This window comes from Aotus nancymaae, unplaced genomic scaffold, assembly GCF_030222135.1.
Source record: "Aotus nancymaae isolate 86718 unplaced genomic scaffold, 86718_ANA_hifiasm-v0.15.2.pri h1tg000018l, whole genome shotgun sequence".
In the NCBI taxonomy this organism is placed as follows: Eukaryota; Metazoa; Chordata; class Mammalia; order Primates; family Aotidae; genus Aotus; species Aotus nancymaae.
In genome coordinates this window covers 4,348,152-4,367,888 of record NW_026988430.1, presented here as the reverse complement: position 1 = coordinate 4,367,888, position 19,737 = coordinate 4,348,152, and the positions used below count along the sequence as shown (strand labels likewise).

The 19,737-nt window shown below is 51.2% G+C and overlaps 1 pseudogene; it reads right to left on the bottom strand.

Annotated features, from left to right (window-relative positions):
• Positions 1-19,737, bottom strand: part of LOC135275717 (septin-4-like) — a 43,601-nt pseudogene that overhangs the window by 4,051 nt on the left and 19,813 nt on the right.

The window sequence follows — 19,737 nt, the reverse complement described above, 5'->3', positions numbered from 1 at the left end:
GCATGACCAGCCCTTCAACATTTAGGTACCCTTGTTTGTGGCACCTAAAATGTTGCTAGTGAAAGGAAAAAGTGTGAGTTTATTGAGCATCTACTATGTAATCAAACTCTTTCCCACATGTTTTCACACTTCACATGTGTTTGCCTTTTGAGGCTCTTCTTTCTTATCTGTTTTTTTTTTCTTTCTTTTTTTTTCTGGTCTCGCTCTGTCTTCCAGGCTAGAGTGCAGTGGTGTGATCACGGCTCACTGCAGCCTCGACCTCCTGAGCTCAGTGATTCTCCTGCCTCGGCCTCCTCAGTAGCTGAGACTACAGGCCCATGCCACCATGCCCGGCTAACTTTTTAAACTTTTGTAGAAATGGCATCTCACTATGTTGCCCAGGCTGGCCTTGAACTCCTGGCTTCAAGTGATCCTCTGCCTCAGCCTCTTCTTTCTTATGTCCCTACCCCATTAAAGAATCATAGGGCAGAACTGGAAGGAACATTAGAAGTCACCTATTCCAATCCTTTTCCTCTTACTTTATAAAGGAGGGGGTGGCTGTCAAGTAAGGGAAGTTACATGCTCAAGGTCATAGACCTCTTCCTCCTGATAAGTATGAATATATCTGGGCCTATATGTATATCTGTGTGTATATGGAGAAGGGTAGCTCAGGGGCAGGTGGAATTGTGCTTAGTCAGACATACCACTCTGTGTTGTTGACTGCATCCCCAAAACCTGGTGTGTCCACAATGGTGAGCCGCAGCCTTACACCCTTCTCTTCTATGTCCACTGCATGCTTAGTGATCTCCACAGTTTGCATGATCCGCTCTGGAGAAGGGGGAAACTGAGGCCAGGGCAAGGGCAGGGACCTGCCCAGTCAGGATGAACCGCCCACCCCAAACAGCTTCGTTGCCCAGATTGCCTCATCCACATTGCCCCCTTCTCCACCGGCAAGCTGCCTGGGGTACCGTTCCCTGGGAACCAGCAAGGAATACATTTCCCAACACAGGAAATGCCGGTGGCTGTTGGCTCTGGCCCCGGCATCTTCTCTGATCCTGTTTTTTTTTTTCTTGGATTCCTGGAATCCCTGGGGGTCAGAGACTCATTCAGAGAGCAAGACTCTGGTCCCTGCCTTGCTTCAGCACCCAAATCTTTGGGGAGCTGGCTGGTGGGCTGCCAGGCAGATAGGCCTATGGAGAGCTGCTATCAGTCTCTCTAGGAAGCCATGGTTTCCAGCATGTGGGGGAGAGTCCCATCCCCCAAACTCTGGAGTGAGTTTAATTTCCCAAGACAAGTCTGCCTGATTGTCCTCTCCTTTCCTTACCTTCAGCACCAAGGAGTTTCCCGTCCCGGTACAGATCAGTGAGGAAGAGGCTATTGACAAGTGTGGATTTGCCCAGGCCAGACGCTCCTGAGAGGAGAGAGGACAGAGGCACCAAATCAGAAGGTAAGATCTATAGCCAAAAAGCAACTCCACTGGATTAAGGTTTAGAGGAAACTGCTTTCTTATATAATTGGAACTAGACTAACTATAGTATTTTAGAGCTTGAAGGAAGCACAGAGATTGGCTTGGGAGAGCAAGAGATTGCTCAAGGTCACACAAAAAGAGGCAAATACTAGAAAACCATTGGTCAAACGTTCTTTGCAGCCAATCTGTACCCCTACTCCAACCCCACCCCACATACATACACTCTCAGAGGCCAAGAACTCCTGGCTATTTTGCAAAACAGCACAGCCACTCACTGCTTGCTCCTTTTGACCTATGCTCCCTTCCCACTCATGGACACACACACACCATCCCCACCTGAAACACACCCTGCCCAACCAAGCCCTGCCCCTTTTCTACCTGCCACCTTGAGAGTAAAGTCAAAGCCTTTCTTCATGGACTTTCGGTGGACTTGGTTGGGGAGGGTTGCAAAGCCCACATACTCTTTGTCATACTAGTGGACAGGAAGGCAGAATGCGTCAGGACGAGGAGCTGAAGGGGCCCTGCACCCAGCACTGATCTCTCCCTTTCGGGTCTTTGCCCCAGCCTTTAATAAGCAGTGCCAGACTCCTGCGAGTTCCTATTTCAGGCCACCAACTGGGCCTCCTGCCATCGCTGAAACTGTTAGTTTCCAATGCCCTTGGGGGCAGATATCACAGAGCTAGGGCTGACACAGGACTGAAAGAGGTCCCAGATACACACACACACACACACACACACACACACACCCCACCCCGGTCTTCCTGCAGCAGCCCACTGAAAGGCAAAGGCAGGGCTGGGGGCTCTACCTCAGAAGAATCATGGGGATCAAGCTTGCCCCATGGGCTGCGGGGCCTGGCAGATGGGCTGAGAGGGGCTGGGGCACAGAAGTACTGCTGGCTGTCAGAGGACTGGGGCCACGAGGGGGGTCTGAATTCCAGGTCATCATCATAGAGGTCTGGGGCCTGGGGCCTTGGCTCCAGGACTTGGGGCCTGGATGCCCAGGTCTTAGCCTCTGGTGGGTGGCAGCTCTCGCTTCCTGAGAAATCCTTCACGAACTTGCTCAGTTCTCCATCATCTGTGGTGTCCTCCAGGAAATGCTTGATCTGGGGGAAGTGGGGTGGGTGGAGTAGGTAGGAGGTGATGGGAAGGGAGCGGGCAGGGAAGAATGAGGAAGGAGACGGAAGACAGGAGAAGGCAAGAGGGAAAGGGAAAGCACTGCAGCCAAGCCAGAGGAAGTGCTCACCATCCCTCCCTCACCTGCTCACAAGCCTCCCCAATCCAAGATGCCAGGAAGGGCCCCAGGGTCCAGGAAGAGCCCTGGGCACCCCCAAAACCCTGGCAACTGCTCTTGAGAACTGAGGAACTCCAGTTCTGGTCTCCCTCTCAGCAGCATGTTTTTTGAGGCTGCCTTTCCTGGGGTTCTGGCCTAGCCAGGGATTGTCTCAGGCCAGGAAGTAAAGCCAGACTGATTAAGATAGAGCAGACAGAGGCATTAAACCCAAAAGGAGAGTACAGAGCGTCAGAATGGGGCAGGGGATGAGGGAAGTAGGTAGGAGAGAAGAGAGCTGCCTGTGCCAGGCAGGTCAACCAGCAGGGGGTTCTGTGCCTCCTGTCACTACTAGTCAGTGAGCTGGGGGACTGAGGTACAGATTCTACTGCCAGTGCTCAATCCCCAAGGTTCACTGCCCAGCGCTCAATATAGCCGATCCTACCCCTTACTTCAGACACTGAGCCACACCCGAATCTGACCCTGGACCTGGGAGAAAAGAGTAAACCTGCCAGTGGATGCTGACTGTGGGTGGAAGGCAGCTGGGAGGGACCAGCTAAGGGAGGATGGAAGAGCCTGGGGAAGGCTGAAGGATGGCTGGGTCTCCAGAGCTTCTGACAGCCCCCAACTGTGAGGGACGTATAAGGGGAAGCACCCTCAGTAGTCTCCTTACCCCTCTTCCCAGAGCCAGCAGAACAGGAGAGGGTCTGGCCTAAACCATGACCTACAGGGGGTGGTAGGCAGAGAATGGTCTGACTCCTCTGTAGAAGCCTGTTCTACCCTAGCCCCAGCTCAGAAGAGGGACCATTTCCCCCAACTCTCATTGTCAGCTCTAGACCCTAAAGATTCTCCTCTCCTTTGGGGGTCGGCCTTTGTGGGGTGCCTGGCAGTGCTGGGTTCAGCTCTGCCTCACAATACCCACGTGCCACCCCCCAGACAATGGACAAGAGCCAGCTGCAGAAACTGACTCACTCTCTGGGGGTTAGCCAAGCTAGTGGGGACTACCCCAGACCACCGTGGAGTCCCAGCTAGAGTTGGGGAGATAAGATGGCCGCGGTCTTCCTGCAAAGGGAAGACTTGAGGGAGGTGGATATGCACACTGACAGGTATATGCTAGAGGGAAGAGGTTGAGATAGGAAGGTTAGGGGGAAAAGTCTGCTAGGAGCTACTTCCAGGCTGTCGCCTCTCAAGTCCTCATACCTGCTTATAGCCATAGTTTCCAGTGCTCACCTGGACAGAGGGGAGGAAAAGAGGCCCCTTATCCCAAAACTGGAACCAGCAGGTGGAGGCTAGGTGACTAGAAGAAGGTGTCCTGAGGCCAGCCTAACCCAGGGCTTTTCTTACCTATGGTATTTGTGAGGTCCAGTGGTGACCCAGTTTATGCCTGTTGTCCTGACATCATGATTAATTGTGCCCTTTCACTCTCAAAAGCGTCCCAGCTTAGACAATTAATTATATGGCAATAGAAAAAGGGTGGAACTTGGGGGCAGCAGCTCTTGTTGTCTGGCAGCTAATAAGTCTGGGGAATTCCAGGAAATCCTGCCTCTCTGCACAAATCCACAATGACCCAGCAGTTGGTCTGGGGATCAGGACAAGGGTGGGAGAGAGAAAGCTGTGCTTCACCTGGTTTCATTCAGGGGCACTGAGTGGAGGGGCAGGGAAGGGAGAGAATAAGGCACTAATGAAGATCCCTAGCCCCCACGATCTTCCAGCAGAGCCTCCAGGAACCCAGCACCGTCCTCGTCTCTGCCAGCCCTGGCCACTCATCCGCATGGAGGAGGCCACAGGGGCTCTAGACTAGGAGTCAGGATGCTAGGGTCCTCGCCTCCTGCCTGTCCATCCCCACCCCCAGCTCTGCCAGTGACCAAATCATTTTCTGACTTTGAGCCCCAATCCCATCCAAGGCAGGGAGAAGACAGGTCAGGTCCACCCATCTCCCAGAGCAGCACCTTACCCCAGCTTCAGTCCTGTCCTCAGGGACAGAATTCCCTTGCCATCCCAGTGAACGGTCCATGTCCCACACTTCAGACTCCCTGTCAGCAAGCTCTAAGTCTAATTTTATCTCCCAGGCAAAGTTCCTCATATACAGAAACAGCCTTGTTTTGATGCTCTTGTTGTCTGGCTTCCTGGCTTGCTCCTTTCCTTTTCTCTTTGACCCCCTTCTTTCTCTGGCAGGGGCCAAAAAAGCCTGTGGAATGTCCTTCCCCACCCCTCTCCTCCTCCCTTCCCTTGGCTCCCACCCTCCAAGGACAGCTCAGCTGCAGCAGGATCACTTGGTTCCTCTGCAGTCCCCTCCTCTGATTGGCTGCCCCATGACGCCTGCCCGCTGCCTACCCTGGTGGGCACAGCACCAACCTCCCAATGTCTGCCTGCAGCACAGGATCTTGATCCACTTGACCTCTCCTGTTAACCCCCAAGGACACCGTGGTCTGCCTGAGGACTATGAGCTGTCCCCAAGTGACCCGGCCCATCAGCACTTGAGGACAGCCACCCAGGATACTCATTCCCAAAGGATTTCAATCCCCCAATCTCTTTCTTTCACCTTAACTTTAAGCAGTGCTGGAGTAGGACAAGATGCCCTATAATCCCCCGTATAGATTTTTGTGGGAATGGACCCACACTTCTTTCCAAGTGTCCTTTTCTTTTTTTCCAGTGGGGAACCTCACTGTCTTCAGAAATCTGCTGCTAGATTTCCCTGCAGGGAGCCCCACCACAGAGGGGACTTTGCTCAAGGGACTCCCCTTACCCTGGGACACCTCACCTTCTACTCATAGCAACCTATATCAATTCCACCACTCCATCGCTTCCGTAGCCTCAACAGGGGAGATGTTAGCATTTGGTCTCTGAGGAGCATGGGTTCAAGACAATGGGAGGCTGGCAGCCCAGAAACTTCAGAGCTGCCATTTAAGTGGGAGACAAATTAAGGAGCCTGGTTAGAAGTGTGCACTCAACTAGGAGTCAGGGGGCCACTGTTTCTGGTTGGAAGGAAACATCTTTTATGAGTCTGGATAGTATCTTAATTTCAGGACCTTAATGGTCAGTTGTGAATGGCCCTTCCTTGCCTCCCAGGGAGGCTGGGGAGAGAAAGCACTCCCAGATGATAGATACCTTAAGCTGCAGTGAACCTGAGAAGAGAAGGTGCATCTCAAGTCACAGAATGGTCATTAATGTTGACCTGTCATTCTTTTCGCATGTAAATTTCAGCTCCCTGGGGCATCTGGGTTGGGGAGGTCTTCCTCACTGATTCTCAAAGCAGCTGGGACACTGATGTCCTTGGACAAAGAGACCCTCATAGAAGAGTCTGATCTGAACCAGTCAGCCTAAGAACTTGGCTGGCTTGAGAGCAGGGGCCTGAGGATGGGAACTTTGGTGGTGGTGGTTGGGGTGAGGGGTGTCTTTAATTAGAGGAGAACAGGGTGACCTTAGACAAGCTGAAAGCACCAAGACTTCAGCTGAACTGAACTTAGTGTGTGGCAGAAAAAGCCCCTCTAGCCCCTGCTGGGCTTGGCACTGGGGACAATCAGTGCTTCCCCAGGCTTCCATCCCTAGAACAATCAGTCCCTCCATCCCCCATGTGGGGAGAAGTGGGGGACAGGAATAAGGACAGGCCTCTCCCAGGAACCCCCTTTGGGGAAGGTCACAGGGTCACCAAGACTTCCTGGCCAAGGCTTAGGCCTCTGCCTGGACACAGCTTGAGAGCTAAGAGCCCAAAAGTTGGCCCTTCCAGACCTGAAAGCTTCTGATCCCAGGGGGTCCAGGGAGTTCCCTTCTGGAGGCTGCCCACAGCCAACATCGTGCCCCACAGCCTGGTCAGGGATCCCCTCCTGCTATAAACAGTTTGAGCCCCCAGTGCAGAGGGCAAAGGCTGTAGGGCTTCCAGACTGGGAGGAAAGGATGGTGTGTGGCCTGGAGGTCCTGACAGCCTTACGTTATTTATGACAGACTCCGGCAACAATGTCAGGAGAAGAGAAGGCATCTTAAGCCAAGCATCAAAACTTCATACCTGGGCACCTCCAGGGAGGCTGGCTGGGGTTACTGCTTCTCTTCCCACTAGAGGCAGGTGGCAGGAATGGGTGCCCCCACCCCCACACACTGCAGAGGGACCTTGCTGGTGGGGAGGGAGGAGGTAGGTGCAGCAGGAAGAAGCTTTCCCATGGTTCCTGACCCGGGGGCAAAGGGATATAGCTAATCCCACCGGGCAGGACGGTGGGCTTGGGCCTCCTCTCAGGGGTCTCTTTGGGAAAGGCTCAGGGACTGTCCCTCGTCAGGCTGAGGGAAGGAGGGGCCGAGCATCTCACCATCCCTCTTAGAGAGGCAGGCAGTGTTTATGGGCCTCCTCTGTGTTTTCCAGAGGAAGTTGATACTGGCCCCGGTGCCCAGGGTAGGTGGGTGAGGAGGGGTTACCCAGGTAAAAGCTGACCCAGGCGAGCATGGGAGCCCTCACCTCAGCTCATCACTGACGCGCCTTCCCCAGCCCAACATGCGCGTCTCCGCCGGCAGGCACCTCCCTCGGCACGGACCCACCCCTTCGTTCGAGACCGCAGGCATCACCCAGGGTTCGGGGCCCACTCTGTGGCTGCTCAGAGGGAAAACTTGGGAGCCGCGACGCAGCGCCGCGACTGCGGTGCCGCGGGTCCCCTTGGAGCCGCCCGGGAGCTGCCAGTCCTGCGCACCCCGGCCCTGCCCCGCGCCCACCCGCCTGCCTTACCGTGGCTGCAGCCCGGGCGGGGCCGGCTCCGCCTGGACAGCGCCCAAGCCACCGGCGGCGGGGGCGGAGCCAACCGGCCTCGGGGCGGGGCCTGCACCTCAGCGGCTAGGGGTGCCGGCGTGAGCGGGGCCAGGGTGCCCACCTGGGGGCCGGTCTCGCAGCCCTTGACCCCCGGAGGCACAGGGCATGGAGAGTCAGCTAGGGCAGAGCGGAGAGCCTCAGCTCCTCGTCCCCGGGCTGCACTGGACACCTGGCTCTCCTTTACTCAGCTCCAGAAGCACCGCGGGGGCTTAAGCCAGTTCCCAAAGAAAAAAGAATGGCCTACCTGGCATCCCCATAAGGAGATGCCTTTGGAAGGGAGGGGGAGTTGCTGCGTGACTTGGAGAGAAACCATTAGTTACCCCAGAGATTCAGCAAGGTTTTCATAAAGTGAAGCCAACTGATGCCCGTTACTGATCACCGCACCTCTTAAAGAGGAATGTCAGATATTCTCCACCTCCACCTGAGCTGTGAAGACGCAGGTTAGAGGCAGGCTCCCTTCGTGCAGTACCGCAGATTAAAGATGAGAGAGGATTTGCTGCACAAATTATCCAGGGATCATCTGCTGGAAGGATGGAAGGGAGAGGCTGAGTGGCTTTAACAGGATGGTGGAGTTTGCCTGTGGCTGAGGACAGTGGAGAGGGCCTCAGAAGAGGCCAACTCAGGCATGACCCAGGCCCAGCTGGGCCACTCTTCCTCTGAAAAGCAGGTGAGATGCTGAGGGGACAGATGCCCCAACAGCTTTAGAGGGCTCTAATAGGCTCAGAAGGGTCAAAGCAGCAGCTGGGGGAAGGCAGATGCTTGGTAAGTGGGGTATTGGTGAGGGATTTCCTGAGCTAAGTAGGGTCTGAGCTGGTCAGGCTCCTACAAAAGTTTCCAGAACCATGTCCTTTCCTGACCCCCAAGACCCCTCTCTCAATGGCAAGCGGACTCGCTTCTCCCTGAATACACTCTGGACAAAACTGAGACCCACAGGCCTGGCTCTCTCTGTTGGTAGAAGTGCCAGAGGCCTGCCTGCCTTATTTCAGTCTGATCTGTGAACCAGTAGTAGTGGTTGAGACCAGTCAGAACTCAGCCAGAGGAGGGAAGAGGGCCTGGGGCAGCAGGTAAGATCAGGCTGAGAAAAACAATGGGGCTGCTACTGGAGATGTTATTGGCTGTTTGGCACTGGTGGACTGGAAGATGGCAGAGTGTTCATGAGCCAGCAGGTTGAGGAGAAACCTTACTAGCTGGGTGGCCTTAAGCAACTCACTTCACCTGTCAAGGCCTCTGTTTCCATATCTGAAAATGAGGAGATTAAACTAAAAGATTTATAAGCTTTCTTGCCGCTCAGGCCTTCTAAAAGTGGATGCAGTGGGGGAAGGAGGATATGCTGTATGCTACTGTAGGCCTTGGAGGAAGATAAGAGAACAAGGCAGGAGCAGGAGGTGCTGGAGAAAAGTTGGCCATGCAGTGATTCAGGAGAAGGCCCAGGATCTGAGAGAAGGGGGAGGAGGCAGCAGCTTGGCTCCCATGAAAGGGAACCTCTAAAGTTACAGAGAGGCTCCAGGAAAAGGCCTGGGGTAGATCAGGGGATCTGAAGCTGTACTCAGGAAAACAAAGACGTAAAGAGAGAAACCAATGGCTGTTGGAAGTCTGCAGAAGCAGCAGCTGCTGCTGCCATTAGCCCCAAATGTCAAGCTTAGGCTATACAAAGCCCCACTGTTCAAAGCCACAGGCTGCCAGTACTCACGTATGCACTCTAAGAATACCTCTTGCGTGCTTCCAGAGTCGTGTGGCCTGGCGTGAGGAGAAAGCCTACATCAGGGAAGACAGGCCCCAGCAGAAAGTCTTGTTTTCCTCTATTATAACAGGCCCCTCCCCTGAGCCTCAGCTGAATTCCAAGTGTGGACAGACACATCTCAAAAGGCGGCCCAGCCAGCTCATCCTCAGCTGTGGCTGGAATCCCAGCTCTTCTCTGGCACCTGCTGCCCAGGCTCCAGAGTGCCCTGTGTGTCCTGAGGCAGGTTGGTACCAGCTTGCCTTGAGGAAAGCGAGGCCCTAAGCAAGTCCTGAGACCACAGAACTTAGCTCTAAGCCAAGAATATTCTAGTTTAATCCGTTTCTAATCACTGTACCACAGGCCTAACATGAGGCATGCTGGGGGAAATAAAAGCTGAAGACTGATTTAGAGCCATCCCACCTGCACAAGCCCTGGATGCTAACCTACTGCAGTATTCAGAGGGATCTGAGAGAACTTGGCCTGGGCACAAGTCCCATGCCAACTTGGCTATTTTCTGACTGCCTGAAAGTCCCTTGCCCTCTCTGGGCTTCTGTTTCCCCCACTGAAAGAGAAGACTGGACTCCTCCAAACTCTAGCTCTTACATTCTGTGTGATGGAGGCAGGGTCCGATACCTGCCTACCTGATACCCGCAGAGCCAAGATACAGCAGCCCTTGCATAAGTCACTGACGATTTATTGAGTGCTCTTCCTCATCTTCAGCCAGCAGGTGCCCTGGCCAACTCTGCTTCAACACGGCTCAGCTCTTGGAGCGCTAGCTCTCCCTCAAAATTCAACATCCCACTAGGCATTGATGGCCTTGACTAGAGTACAACTCCCCAGGCACTGCTAGGGCATGGTATTTGAGCCGAGTGTCTGGGAGAGTGTCTAGCTTGGAAACTCAGCTCAGCCACCATAGATCTAGCCTGCTGTCCTGGGCCTGTTGCTTAGGTCAAGCCAACATGGTATGTCCTGGCCCCCTCCACTGGGTCTTTCCTGCCCACCCACAGATGCAGTTTGTATGTCACAGGACCTAAGCAAGGAGGCTGCATGTGGGCCAGGTCAGGGCCCAGGTTCAAAGTCAATAATAAAGAGCAACTACCACAGGAAATCAGGATTTCAAATCTGCATGACTAGCAATGGCCACTTCTGCCTCTCAGTAGCTAAGTTTCCCTAAAGTGGTGCAGGAACTTATCATACATCCCTTCCCCACTGACGTAGATGAGTCACTGATGATACAGTCAGGGAGCCCTTGGATCAAAAGGCAATCACTGGGTTGTGTCTTTCAAGGAAACCTCAGTAAGTCTGTCCAACAAGGTCTGTGATGGACAAAGGCAAGAAACCAAAATACATTAAGCCCAAATCTTCCCCCGGCTGCTGCCACATGTCCCATGATCCTGGGGGCAGGCATGAGGTATGGGTGGCAAGGCTGGGAGCACTGTTGTGTTTCCTGGCACCTGCTGAATGGCTGCAAAGAGGGGCAGTTCCGAAGCTGGCAGGTTGCTAGAAGCCAGCCACTCTGATAGGGAAGACAGTCCTTCTAATACCCAACGTGAGCAAGGCAGGACATGGTAGCTCAGGGTTGGAAAGGACTTACATACCTCCTAATGTGATTACTCACCAGGTGTCCAAAGGCTCCCCCGCCTTCCCAGCCTCTGCTTGAATACCTACCTCTGATGGCCAAGAATACACTGATTCTAATAACTGCCCTTCAACCTTTGGGCAGCCAAGTTACCCAAGTCTTCACTATACTGAGCCAAAATCTGTCTCTCCCTGGCTTTTACTCTCCAAATGCCTCCATGCTGTAAGCTTTGCTGACTCATTCCATTGGCCTTTGCTTTGTCCTTTGATGTCCACACACTTTAAGTGACCCATCTGTATACTTTTCTCTCCTAGATTAACCACAAGCCCCTCAAGGGCAGGGGGTATATCTTCTCTTTTAACCTCTGCTCACTTTAAATCAGCAAACACATGATGTGATGTTTGTCTGGGTGTCCAGGCCTCTGCCCCCAGGAGACGGCTGACCAATATGGATTGACTAAAAGGACTCATTGATTAGTTTTCCATTCTGATTTTAGAGCCCAGACAAGCCTTGAGGCTCTGGCTTCATTGACCCTTCACTTGCCCTTCATCCTGGCTGCTCACAAGCTCACACCCACCTCCCAGCCTTGTGGTTCACATGCAAAGACACAGATGTTACTCCCACCAAAACCTTTCCCTTCACAATTCTTGATATCTAAAGATTCTGCTGAAATATTGAGAATTTATTTTACAGGGAGACATGGCTACAGAAGAAGGATTTCTGTCCCACATAGTTGACTCCCTGGGACACACTGCTCCTTAAAATGCTTCCAGCTTTGATGAACAAACTCTGAGCCTCAGTTTCTTCATCTGTGAAACAGGAAGAATAAATCCACTCATAGGTTACTGTGAAAACCCACTAACACACTTAACATGATCACTAAATGAATGGTAGCTATTATCTCTGCTAATGAGAAAATTATCAACACCAAACCAGCAACTGTCAACTGTGACTATTTCAAATGCCTTCGCTCCAAAGGATTTGGAGTGTGGATGTGAAATAGGTGTAGAGAGATAGGGGGCAGAGAATACCAGAGTAATGCCTTAGATGAAAGCAACATTGGAATGACCAAGCTGCCACCTGTGACCACCGATGGAGTCAGCTTCTCCAGCTAGACACCATCTCTAGAAAGCTGGTGCCTGGTCTCAGATCTACTCATCCAAATTCCCGGAAACAGCCACTCTGGAGACCCCTGGAACTAGATGACTTTGGCTGCAGTGGGTGTGCCAAGGAAGCGACACCCACAGTGTTAGCCTGAGCTTCCCTCAGGAACTGCCTCACATTCTGTCCCCTTCCTCCAGGCTTCATTCAGCCCCCAAGGTGCAGCTGCCTCCTCCTGCTCTCATAATAGCAGCTGAGCCAAAGGCAGCTGAGCAGAGGAGGGTGAGGGGACATGGCCATTTCTGCCTCTCACGACAGCCTTCCTCTGGCTAAGCAGCTGTCAGGGTGGCTCCTGGGTTACAGATTTGCTTCCTCACCCGAGTATGCACCCTGGCCTCTGAAGCCAAGCTCCCTCATCTACCCAGGCCCACTGTTTCTGTTAGTTGGAAAATCCACCATTTGAAACACCACCAAACTACTCTGCAGAAAGATGTGATGTTGGAGATGGGTTCCAGTCACCAAACAGCTTCTGAAAATACACCAAAAAGTCCACAGTGGTTGTGGCAGATTCTTCCCTATGTGGGATTATTCTGGGCAAAATGAATCACTGAGGCCAGGTAGTCTGGCCTCAGTTCTGCTATCAAGCCTGAGAGAAAAGCATCATATTTTTCTGCCCCTCATTTTACATGCAGAGGGAGTAACATGCCCAGGTCTCACTGTAAACCTGGGACATTGTCCCCTCACTCTGTGCTTCCAGGTGGACTGCACGACAGCTTGTACGAGGTAACCGACTGTCTTGGTCTGCCCAGGACTGAGGGAGTTTTTGAGACATGGCAGTTTCAGTGCTAAAACCAGTGAAGTCCAGGGAAACCCTGATGAGCTGGTCAATCATCATTAGCCTATCCCCAGATTAGCAAGTCTTGACCAGAGGTCACCAGCCTTCCATCCTGCTCTGGAATTGGCTGCCCATGGTAGCTGGAAATGAAGAGGGTGCCATCTGACAGGGTAAGATGCTTGCTTTCTAAGAAGCTGTGCAGTGATGGTCAAACTGCTATAAAAAGCCTCCCGAGATGCCCTGCCCCATTTTCAGCAGCTCTACTCCATTCTTTCAACAATTCTCTTTCTTCTGAACTACAAGCCTCTACCCAAAGCAAGATAAATGCCAGGTACGGTGGCTTGTACCCATAGTCCCAACTACTAGGGAGACTGAGGCAGGAGGATCACTTGAGCCCAGGAATTCAAGATTACAGTGAGCTATGGATTGTACCACTGCACTCCAGCCTGGGCAACAGAACACTTTTTTAAAAAAGCTGGCTGGGCGCAGTGGCTCACACCTGGAATCCCAGCACTTTGGGAGGCCAAGGAGGACAGATCACGAGGTCAGGAGATCGAGACCATCCTGGCCAACATGGTGAAACCCCATCTCTACTAAAAATACAAAAATTAGTGGGATGTAGTGGTGCATGCCTGCAGTCCCAGCTACTTGGGAGGCTGAGGCAGGAGAATTGCTTGAATCTGGGAGACAGAGGTTTCAGTGAGCCAAGATCGTGCCACTGCACTCCAGTCTGGGCAACAGAGGGAGACTCCATCTCAGAAAGAAAAAAACAAAAACAAAAACAAGGGAGATAGCCCATGACCTAGGATTCTGTTAACATCCTCATGAATGTGGAAACTCCCTGAGTTCCTCAGAGGCTTTGGATTTCTCTTTGTAAAGGAAGCCAACCTGAGCAAAATGTCTGTGATCAGAAGCCAACAGGAGGCTAATCATCCCATCCCTCAAGGGCCATATGGCATGTCACCCAAAAGATACTGGGGTCTGCCTTAAGTATCAGTGAGATGGCCTCCTCTGATTCCTGGCCTGTTTTCCAGAGTTGTTTTCTTGCATAATTGACAGAGCAGGGAGTAAACTACCTTGCCCTATGACAGCCTCAGAAGTCACATTTAAGGATAAGTAGATCAGGTTTCTTGAGGACACAGGATCTAGGGGCTAGGCACCCTGTCCATCAAAGGCATTGCAGCCCCTCCCATCAGAATTGCTTTATTTCCAGGAACTCCCCAGGGCTATGTGAGAAGGCAGCCCCCAGTGACCCATTAGGGCACCCTCAGGACCTTCCTGTTGAGCTTTTGCTAGTTCTGATCCCAAAAAAACCCATCAGGAATGCTTCCCTTAGTCCGGCACAACCTCCTCTGGGGAGACTCCAGCCCCTAATGTCCCAATCCAAGGATGAGAAGCATCTGTCCATCCCATTCCTTAGACAAAAGGGCCTTGAGGGGCCATTTGGGAAGGGACTGACACTTAAGAGAAAGAGATGGGCTGAATCAGGAACCATCCCCAGCTGTTCACCCAGAGAGGTTTGCGAAACTCAACAAGAAACATGCTGCCTTCCGCAAGCCAGGCGTCGTGGCCAGGCCACTAGAGAATTCCTGCCAGGAATGAAATCTGGAACAGACTCTATGGTCAACCATTCCCAGATCAGATGCACCAGAGGCCTTGGACACCAGCACCACGGAGTCTCCATCCTGAGGCTGCACGGGGCCATGCAGGCTGGGGGACAGGCCAGGGAGAGCCTAGCTTTCTCATATGTTAGAGAGCACCTGGCCCTCCTCCATGCCACCCTACCTCCAGAAAGTCAGAGAAGACCAGCAGCCCAGCTGCCTGGGAGCCTTCTCTTCTCGGCTTCTAGGAAGCAGCTCTGCTGCTGAACAGGGCTGGAGAGCTGTAATTATTGAGACAGGATGAGAGCTATTTTAGGAAGGGGCCATCCAGCTGCCAAGGCTTTTGACTTGCTAAACTAAAACAAGATGCACAGAAAAAGGGGGTGAGGGTGGGGGAGAACAGGGAGGAGCGTGCTCAGTCAAAAACATCAAATCTTGACCAAAGGGAAATATTAACCCCTTCCCAAAGGTACAGATTTGCATCTAGGGGTGAGCAAAAGGCTAGCTAAGACACTATCATCCCCTGGCTTTGGGAAGGAGGGCGTAACCCGACCCCCATCTATCTCCCTGTGGACTCCCTCTCTCCTAAGACTCTCCAAGAGCACTTACTCAGTCTGTTCCATCTATTTTGACATTTGAGCACAAACATTTCATATTGTCGTTTAAACGTTTCCTGTCTGTGTTTTATCTCCCCAACCACGTGGCAAGTTTCTCAAGGCCAAGGAATGTGTGTACTGCGAAGCTTCAGTGCTTCCCCTAAAAGTGCCTAGCAGAGTGCTAGGCATCTGAATAAAAACTGTTTATGGAAGGGAGGGAGCGGGGAAGGAAAAAGAAAGGGAGGGACTTAATGTCCTGCATGGAGATAATCTCTGAAGGTAGCCACTCCCACCTACAGCTGAGCTCATGGCATAAGGCTGGATAAGAACCCACGGCAGTGGGAGGTGGCAGCCTTGTTTCTGGACACCTCCCCTTCAGCTGTTCCATTATCTGAGCTTAGGCTGACCCCCACTATGCACTCATCTCCCTTTCACATGTTCTTTCTGTCTTTTAGACATAGACTCTACTATATCCAACATTCTACCATGAACTCTGAAGGGTCATTGAGGTTATAGGATGGTCAGCTTCATTCTTCTATGCTCTACACTGACCATTCTCTTCTGTTAACAGTTTTTCCTCAAACGAGCTATAATACAATTGATTAGGTTTAGCTATTAATTATGACATTCTAGTCCTGCTTCCCATTGATTTAGCTTTAAATATTTTATTTTTGTTGAGACAGAGTCTTGCCCTGTCGCCCAGGCTGGAGTTCAGTGGCACGATCTTGGCTCACTGTAGCCACCTCCTGGGTTCAAGCAATTCTCATGCCTTAGCTTCCTGGGTAGCTAGGATTACAGGCACCCACCACCATGCCCTGCTAATTTTTATATTTTTAGTAGAGATGGGATTTCGCCATGTTGGCCAAGCTAGTCTTAAACTCTTGACTTCAAGTGATCCACCTGCCTCGACCTCCTAAAGTGCTGGGATTACAGGCATAAGCCACTGTGGTTGGCCTATGTTTTAAGTAATTTTTTTTTTTTTGAGACGAAGTCTCGCTCTGTCACCCAGGCTGGAGTGCAGTGGCAGGATCTCGGCCCACTGCAACCTCCTCCCAGGTTCAAGGGATTCTCCTGCCTCAGCCTCCTGAGTGGCTGGGATTACAGGCGTGTGCTACCACATCCAGCTTATTTTTTCTGTATTTTTAGTAGAGATGGGGTTTCACCATGTTGGTCAGGCTGGTCTCAAACTCCTGACCTCGTGATCCACCTGCCTCAGCCTCCTGAAGTACTGGGATTACAGGCATAAGCCGCCTCGCTCAGCCAGTTTTAAGTATTTCTAAACCCCTTCTATTCACCAAAATGAAAACAGCTTTGGCTGGATGCAGTGGCTCAGCCTGTAATCCCAACACTTTGGGAGGCTGAGGTGGGCGGATCACTTGAGCTCAAGAGTTCAGACCAGCCTGGGCAACATGGTGAGACCCCATCTCTATAAAATAAACAAATAAATAATTTTTTTTTTGAGATAGAATCTCAAAAAGTACAGTGGGGTGATCTCAGCTCACTGCAACCTCCGCCTCCCTGGTTGAAGTGATTCTCCTGCCTCAGCCTCCTGAGTAGCTGGGACTATAGGCATGCACCACCACGCCTGGCTAATTTTTGTATTTTTAGTAGAGACAGGGTTTTACCATATTGGCCAGGCTGGTCTCAAACTCCTGAACTCATGATCTGCCCACCTTGGCCTACCAAAGTGCTGGGATTACAGGTATGAGCCACCATGTCTGACCCAATAAATAAATATTTTTAAAAATTAGAAAATAGCTATACAAATAATTATTAAAAGTTGAAATCACCTAAGAGGACCCCTTTACTATTTTAATAAGCATCTTTCCACATATCTCTCTATGCATTTACCATATATAGACAGTTATTTATAAATTTACAGAGTCCTATTATAAACTTCTTAGCATCCTAGTACTAGCATGATTCCATAACATGTGATGAACACCTTTCTGTCAATAAATCTATATCTATGATATAATTTCCAATTAATCTACTTATGGTTGTTCCAGAATTTTTTAAACTAGTCCTTTACTGCTGGACATTAGGTTCTTTTTTTCTTGCAGGATGGAATGCAGTGTCTATTCATAGGCCTGAGCACAGTGCACTAAAGCCTTGAAACTTCTGGGCTCAAATGATTTTTCTGCCTCAACCTACTGAGTAGCCGACCACATCTGGGTTGTTTCAATATTATTATAAACAATATTGCAATAAACATACATTTCTATAAATATATCTTTGTGTATAGTCCAATTTTCTCCTAGGACAGTAGTTCTAAATCCTGGCTGCACATTAGAATCACCTGGAGAGCTTTCAAAGCCCATGCTCCACCTCAGACAAAATGATTCAAATAATTTGGGGGTAAGGTCTGAGCATCAGTATTTTTTTAAAATGCTTCAGATGGTTTTAATGTGCAACCAGGGTGTGGATAAAGTTCTCTAAATCCTCTCTATTCAAAGTGTGGTCCATGGACCAGTGTCATCAGCACCACCTGGGAGCTTGTTAGAAATGCAGGAGCTTGGGCCCTACCTTGGACCCACTCAATCAGAATCAGTATTTTAACAAGACCCCCAAGTGATTCATACGTACAATAAAATCTGTGACATACTGGTCTAAATGGAATTTCTGGGTCAAAAAGTAGTCACATTTAAAATACATACTGACAAATATCCTCCAGAGCCGCCACCGCTGCTTCTCTCTCCCACCCGCCTCGCGGGGAGCTCAGACACACCCCCTTCCCTCTCCAGAAGCTCGGACACACCCCCCTCCCTTGTGGGGAGCTCGGACACACCCCCTTCCCTCTCCAGAAGCTCGGACACACCCCTCTCCCTTGTGGGGAGCTCGGACACACCCCCTTCCCTCTCCGGGAGCTCGGACACACCCCTTTCCCTCGAGGGGAGCTCGGACACACCCCCTTCCCTCTCCAGAAGCTCGGACACACCCCCTTCCCTCGTGGGAGCTCAGACACACCCCCTTCCCTCTCCAGAAGCTCGGACACACCCCCTTCCCTCTCCGGGAGCTCGGACACACCCCCCTCCTTTGCGGGAAGCTCGGACACACCCCCTTCCCTCTCCAGGAGCTCGGACACACCCCCCTCCCTCGCGGGGCACTCGGACACACCCCCTTCCCTCTCCGGGAGCTCGGACACACCCCTTTCCCTCTCTGGGCGCTCGGACACACCCCCTTCCCTCGTGGGAGCTCGGACACACCCCCTACCTCTCGGGGAGCTCAGACACACCCCCTTCCCTTGTGGGCACTCGGACACACCCCCTTCCCTCGCGGGGAACTCGGACATACCCCCCTCCCTTGCCAGGAGCTCGGACACACCCTCCCTTCACTGGGAGCCCAGAAAAAAGCCCCGCCAGGACCTACCCGATACCATTTTGTCCCATCAGGGCCCCACTCACCTTGAGCACAACCAATCAAACTCCTTCACTCCCTATAAAACCCCATGTCTAAGCGGAGTCCGTGCGACTTCTCCGGCCCCTCCTGTTGGACCGCAGAACCTCCTCCAGGAGCCTGAATAAATTCCTTCGCATCAGATCTTCTTGTGCTGGCCTCAGTTTCTTCTCTTTAAGCTCAGCGAGAACAAACCGTACAGATCCCACCTGGGAACTCACCACAGCCACTCCCCAGGCCTCTCCTGCACAACAGACTGTCTTGGGAAACACCGTCTTTCCCAAGCTGTGTGACTGACTCCCTGGCTTCCATCACAAGCCACTTATGTGGATGAAATGACACTCCCCTCCAGGGACCAATGCAACAATTTGTTTAGGCTGCTTTCAAAGCCAGGCTCAGTGGTTAGAGCCTGATTTCCCACCCTGGAGTGACTCAGCGCATCAGAAAAGAAATGAGAGACGTTTTGAAGAAGACACAGCACCTAAGCCTGCATATAGACGTGTCATGCCAGGAACGTTTACCACTGTGTTTCCCGAGGTAAGAACACAGAGACAGCCCATGACTTTGACATAGGAGGCTTCCTATCAGCCACTATTTTGCACCTATTTAAAAATATTTCCATTCACTTATTCTCCCTTCTGTTTATTTATTCAGCAAATATTTATTGACCCACTACCATGTACTGTGTATTTCATCTCCTTTCAACCTCATGAGGACCTGTGAGAGGACCTCTGCTATTATCCCATTTTAAGGAAGACACTGAGCAAGATCTGTCAATACAGCAAAGAACAAGATGGCAGCATCCCTGCTCTGGGGGAGCAGCCAGCCAATCAGAGCAATTGATGGGTAATTCCAACTTGCATAGGATTAGGGGAAATACAGGTGGCTGCTCCGTCACGGGGCCTCCTAGCATGATTACAGGGTAAATGTCAATGATCTGGGAAAACCCTTATGTGAAAACGCTAAGTGAAAGAACAGGCTACAGAATTTTGTATAAAGCATACTTCCAACTTTATTATAAAAATATATGTGTTCCTGAATAAGGAAAAAGACCATGAAGAAATATATTAAAATGTCAACAGTGGTTATCGCTGAGTTGTGGAAATTAAATAGTCCTTTTTTTTTTTTTTAAACTTTAATGCAAGGCTCAGGTTCCCAACCACAATTAGGTATTCATTTCATTTTATAGGTTTATATATGTTTTAATTATAAAAGTAATTTATGCTCTTTGGAAAACTTAAAAGTGCTTAACTCCCCTTACCTCACTCCAAACTCTATAATTTAAAAGTTGGATGTGGCTTCAGGCACCACCTACAAGTATCATTTTGTCTCTGTTTTGATGTGTATTCTGTTTGTAATGTTGGTATGTTTCTTAAAGAAATGTAGGGCCGGGAGCAGTGGCTCAT